The sequence below is a fragment of the Myripristis murdjan genome, chromosome 22 (genome assembly GCF_902150065.1).
Source record: "Myripristis murdjan chromosome 22, fMyrMur1.1, whole genome shotgun sequence".
NCBI classification, from domain to species: Eukaryota; Metazoa; Chordata; class Actinopteri; order Holocentriformes; family Holocentridae; genus Myripristis; species Myripristis murdjan.
In genome coordinates this window covers 1029808-1036317 of record NC_044001.1, presented here as the reverse complement: position 1 = coordinate 1036317, position 6510 = coordinate 1029808, and the positions used below count along the sequence as shown (strand labels likewise).

Sequence of the window (6510 nt, the reverse complement as noted above, 5' to 3'; positions counted from 1 at the left end):
ATAAATATGAAATATTGAATGAATGAATGAATGAATGAATGAATAAAAAAATAAATAAATAATTTAATTAATTAATTAAAAATAAAAATAAAATAAATATTAATTACATATTAAGTGTATGAAGTAAGTGTATTTTGGTTCAGTGTTCAAATGTGTTACGCTCATATGTTCATAACTGACCTTACTGTCAGCAAGGAAACCAAGAAACTAGTGTTCTAGTGTTTTCTTTCCAAAAACACAGCTGTTAATGTTCTCTTCCAAAGCGCACTTTAAGGCATGTTAAAACAGCTGTTTATTGTACCTGTTGGATTGTGTTTAATAAATAAAAATACACATGAATGTGAAGAAGTGACTGTTATTTAGGGAGGGAGAAGGTGAGGGAGGGGTGGGATGGATGTGGGGAGGAAGGTGGAGGGGGAGTAGGGATACGGCTCAACTTACCCCGCTCCTATGCTCAACTTACCCCATACACGGGGTAAGTTGTGCCACGAGACCACTTTTTTTGGACAGGCTATATTATGGAAACAGTTATGTTTACACTCATTCTGTTTGTTTGAAGAGATGCACAACATCCTGAAATATATGCAGATATGTTAGTTAGCGACAAAACTATGATTGCCTTGATGTAGTGATCCTAAATATGAAAAATGGCTCATCTTACCCCAGTCTCCCCTACTGTTACAACCTCTATTGCTACTACTACTACTACTGTTACTTGAACTACTAACATTACTGTAACTACTACTACTACTTCCAATAATAATACTGTTACTACTACTGTTACTGCTACCATCACGATTAGCCTCCTACAACAACTGTAACTACTACTAATCCTAATAACATTACTGCTACTGCTGCTACTGCTGCTAGTACTACAACTCCTACTACTAACATTACTGGTATTACTACTAATACTACCACTGTTACTACTACTACTCTTACTGCTACTGCTGTTACCACTACTGTTACTGTTAGTACTGTTCCTACTACTGCTACTATTGCTACTACTGTTACTACTGTTACTGCTTTCAGTAGTACTGCGCCCACCACCCTCACTGCGTCTGTTAGTAGTAGTACTGCTGTCCACAGTGTATAACTCAGAGTGTGTGAGCAGAGACGAGCTGCAGGCCCGAGGCTGAACGGGCCCACTCTCACTCTGCGCTCCCTGTGGACAGCAGTACTGCAGGCTCTACTGCACATACTGCAGTACAAGTACACAGAAACAGGCCTGAGGCGTCTGTGCTCTCAGCTGACCTCAGATCAGCTCGCTCTGGGACAACGAGGCTGAGTTCACTGGCAGACAGTCGCCGCAGGTAGGAACATCCAGACAGACTGACCTCTGACCTCTGTGTGTGTGTGTGTGTGTGTGTGTGTGTGTGTGTGTGTGTGTGTGTGCGCGTGTGTGTGTGCGTGCGTGTGTGTGTGTCTTTGAAAGCTCCCATATCGATTCTGAGAATCCCAGGAGCGAGCTTTGAAGCTGTGCTTTTTCCAGTAAATGTGGAAGGATTTTTGATAAATGCTGTCATGATGTTTTCTGCTGAACCAGCGGCCTACGGAAGCCCGGCCGACCAAAAAAAAAAAAAAAAAAAAAAACCTGAACTGGTCATGAAAAGCTGAAGCTCTATGTGTCGACAGCAAAACAGGTGTTGTATCAGAAATATCCTGAACTAAATCTGAGTCTAAATGCCTAGTACTCTGTGTATCACAGCGCTCTACGTTTTATATCCAACTCACTGTCCCACACCCATCACTGTGTACTTTATGATCTGGTTTCCTGGCCTTCATTAAGCCTGAGGAGAAAGCAGCACTGGTATATCTTTATGTACAAAGCCATGCTGGGTAAACTCCCTTCATATTTATGTAATCTGCTATCACTCACAAACAGCTGTTATAACTCTCGTTCCAGCAGAAGGCGGCTCTACCAGGTACCCAGGATCTGCACGGAACTTGGTAGAGCAGCTTTCTCTTATTTTGCGCCGTGGTCATGGAACAATCTTCAGAACACATGACAGCTGAATGATCGAAAATCGATATTAAATCACATAGAAATCTGTGTTGAACTGAATTGGGTTCATGGTTCACAGCATTTTAGCTTCTTCTGCTCTCTTTAGTGAATTTTCTCTGCTGCCATCAAGACGTCGTTAAGTTCTACCTGCCTGTCAAACTAAAATGTACTCAAAATCATTTATCCCATTTTCATATCTCTCTTTATGGACTTTTATCTTGTTACCAGACTGATCCTTCTGCCTGTTTATCAGATTTGTTTTTATTCCGTCTCTGTATTTATCAGTCTGCATCACGCTCTTTTTGCACTTTATTTCATACTTTAGCTCTGATGCAAAACTGATTGTTGTCTGTGTGTCACTGTGTTTTCTTTATGTACTTTATTCACAAGCTGCTCCAGAGAGATTAATAAAGTTGTCTGACTTGAATTGAATCTGGACATGATGTCACCTCGTCTACGATTGGCCAGCTGTCGGTTAATGAGAGCAGCAGACCCCTGAGCTGCAGGACGTCCCGCCTCCCGCAGCCGGACTCATCAACCTGAAGCAGGTCATCATCAGCGTAAGTGATGACTGACAGCTGCACACACTGCACACACTGCACACACTGTACACACACTGCACACACTGCACACACTGCACACACTGTACACACTGCACGCACTGCACACACTGCACACACTGTACACACTGCACACACTGCACACACTGTACACACTGTACACACTGTACACACTGTACACACTGCACACACTGCACACACTGCACACACTGTACACACACTGCACACACTGCACACACTGCACACACTGTACACACTGCACGCACTGCACACACTGCACACACTGTACACACTGCACACACTGCACACACTGTACACACTGTACACACTGTACACACTGTACACACTGCACACACTGCACGCACTGCACGCACTGTACGCACTGCACGCACTGCACACACTGTACACACTGTACACACTGTACACACTGTACACACTGTACACACTGTACACACTGTACACACTGCACACACTGCACACACTGTACGCACTGCACACACTGTACGCACTGTACACACTGCAGGCTTTTTCACAAAACATACACACACACCAAAAATACTAGAAATACAAGAAAAATAAAATTTCACAGAGAAGAAAATGAAGTAAATCGTTACCTCTAGTCTCAATAGGAAGAGAACCTTGGTGGAACCCTGCCTTATGTAACACACACACACACACACACACACACTGCTGGCACACACACACTGCATTAGACTTGTGTTTACATCTGCATCAGCTCCACTTTTAGCAAGCCCCATGCACACACACACACGCACACGCACACGTACACACACACACACACACACACACACACACACACACACACACACACACACACACACACACACACACAGCTGAGTCCTCGTTAAGGAGCTGACTGTTATTGTCTCTGCAGAGATCAGAGCTGGACGAGACGACGTTGCGTAACGAGACGGGAGCTGAAACAAACGGAGCTCTGAACGGGGATCCGACCTGCGACCTCTGACCCTTCAACGGTTTCAACTACCTGTTAGAAGATTTGGACACACACTTCAGCTCCAGATTTTAACTGATTTCTTGTCACCCAATGGGAAGACAGCGTTTTCCCTGATGCCCCGCCCCCTGCACTCTCTCTATACAACAACAACGACAACAAAATCAAACTCTGAGCAAATACCTTGATATCGGCATTGTGTAGAAAGTGCAGGGTCAGCTGAACTGAGCTGATGTTGATTTTTAGTTGAATTTAACCATCAGAGTAAAATTCAGTTTGAATTCTCAAAATGTGACGCAGAGATGCAGAGAAGAGACGAGAGGTGCTGCTGTGTTTCACTCTGAGGTATAAACCAAACGCACCCCCGGGGTCAAGGGTCAGGTGAAGAGTGTGGAGGCGGGGCAAGTGAAGGAGGGGAGGGGCTTCACAATAAAGCCCCGCCCCTAACCCCTCCAACAGCGTCCACAGCTCAGATATGAAGAGCTCTCTGCTGACCCCATCAAATGGGGCGTTGCTATGGTGACGTCAAATCATGAGGAAGCACGAGTAACACGAGGGATGATGGGAAACTGAGTTTTTTTACTTTCTCTCACAAATAAAAAACAACCAAACACTTCACATCAGGGAGAGTTCTGCCAAACACGTTCATCATCACTGTCTCACATCAGTTCTGTCCTGACAAAAAAAACCCTACATGTCCACGACCCGGGCTGGGACACGCCGCGACTCCGCCGCAGGACCAGAGGCGGCACAACCAGAAAAACTGGACCAGGTTTGTAACTGATCTGGAAACTGATCTGAAGCAGGTCTTCCTGTGAGCCGCTCCACACTGTGTGTACTCTGTGTGTACTCTGTGTGTACTCTGTGTGTGTGCACGAGTAACATGGTAATATATGATGACCTGCAGGTAACAGCAAACAACAGAAAACTATCATTTTACTGTAGTACAGAGAACACAGACATGTCATGTAGAAATAAATAGAACGTATGAAATCTTTACTGATTCCTTGTTTAAAGCCAGGAGAACACAGGAGAACACAGGAGAACACAGGAGAACACAGCACTCAACATGAGGCTCCAGCAGCTGAGCCTGCAGGAGTGTGTGTGTGTGTGTGTGTGTGTGTGTGTGTGTGTGTGTGTGCGTGTGTGCAAAATGCCAGCTTAGCACAATGAAAGCAGTAAGCTGTGTGTGTGTGTGTGTGTGTGTGTGTGTGTTAATACATAACAGCAGGCTTCACTAACAGTGTCTCCAGCCTGTGAACACGCCAACCCTGAAATAACACAGACAACACAAGTTTCTCCGGGAATATTATAAGAATATCATAAGAATATCATAAGAATATCATAAGCGTATTATAAGATATTATAGAAGACACGCTGATCCACCTCAGAGGGACCAGCTGGAGATAATAACTCAGCTCTAACCGGATTCAGGTCGTTGTGGACTCACAGAGCGCCGCACGCAGCCCGCTGGGCTCTGTAAGAATATTATAAGAATATTATAAGAATATTATAGGATATCAGAGGAATGTCCATCAGGGATGGTTTCCTGTTACTGGCCTCGGTGCACGTGAACGTGCTGCATCTGCTGCCAGGTGTGCGTCCATGCGCGTGCATGCGTGTGCATGTCTACATAACGTCAGACAGGTGATTGCATCCTCATTGATCCGGTCTTGTTATTGATTATCGCCCCTGACTGACCGGAGTGTGTGTGTGTGTGTGTGTGTGCGCGCGTGCGCGCAGTGTGCTTGCGTGCGTGTCCGTGCGCGCCACCCACCTTGTGCGCGAGGTTTTCTTTGTGGTTGCCAGGTTTGCTCCTCCTCAGCTTGATGGACGGGGAGCGCAGCAGGTTTTTGATCCGGCTCCGGATCGTGTTTCCCTCCGCCGACATGCTGATCCGGATCCGACCGGGAACCGAGTGACAAACTACGGAGCTGAGAGCAGAGAGACGCCGCTGAAGCCTCCTGCTGCTGCCGTCATGCTGTCAGAGAGCCGAGCCGAGCCGAGCCGAGCCGGGTCGAGCCGAGCCGAGCCGTGCCGGGCCGGGAGCCGGGCCGAGGGTTCACTCTGGACCGGGTCAGCCTCTCTGCGGCTCCCCGCTGACAGAAGACCTGCTGCGGCTTCAGCTGGCAGGACCGTCCGGAGCTCCGAGCCGAGGGGCGTCCCGTCAGTCCGCAGCCCCGTCAACACCACGCAACCGCAAAACACACACTTCCGGCCTCTGCTTTCGAAATAAAGCCGGTTTGGCTGATTGGAGGAGCACAACTTCCGGTTAAACAACTGCGAAGTAAAACCGGTCAAACAATAAACAAACAAACAAACAAATAAATAAAAAATAAAGAATAAACTAAAACGCCAGTTATTTAAAAAAAAAAAAAAAAAAAAATTCAATAAAAGTTAATATTTTCCAAAACAAACACAGCCAGAATGAATTATCCAAATCTCACAACAATAATTACAATAATAATAATTGCAATAATAATAATAATAATAATAATAATAATAATTATTATTATTATTATTATTATTATTATGCACTTTGGTTAAAAAATAAATAAATAAATAAATGAAAGGAGTACTGTAAAAGACACGGGAAAAGAAAAGCACCGTCATACAGACAGACAGACAGGCAGGCAGACACACAGACAGACAGGCAGGCAGACAGTTAGGCAGGCAGGCAGGCAGGCAGGCAGACAGGCAGAAAGAGAGACAGACAGGCAGTGTGTTAATCTTCCAGCCTCCTTTTATTCTTTAAATGACCAGACCCACTCCAACCTTTTATTCTGAAGGCCCAGTCTCCTTACTTCCGTTTCTGTGGCTGTACCTGCGCGAGCCTGACGCAGGAAGCATCCCATAATATGAGCAGCAGTGTGTTGTTGTCCAGCAGCGCCCCCCGGCGGCGCGCGCACGCACACACACACACACACACACACACACACACACACACACACACACACACACACAGACACTCA

The 6510-nt window shown here is 45.8% G+C and overlaps 1 long non-coding RNA gene across 1 annotated transcript in view; it reads right to left on the bottom strand.

The window, feature by feature from the left end:
- The window catches only part of LOC115354333 (uncharacterized), a 9034-nt gene extending 3267 nt beyond the window's left edge, over positions 1-5767 (bottom strand). The window contains exon 1 of the long non-coding RNA XR_003927769.1: positions 5316-5767. This is a non-coding gene — a long non-coding RNA (uncharacterized LOC115354333). The remainder of the gene's footprint in view (positions 1-5315) is intronic.
- Between the last annotated feature and the right edge of the window lie 743 nt (positions 5768-6510).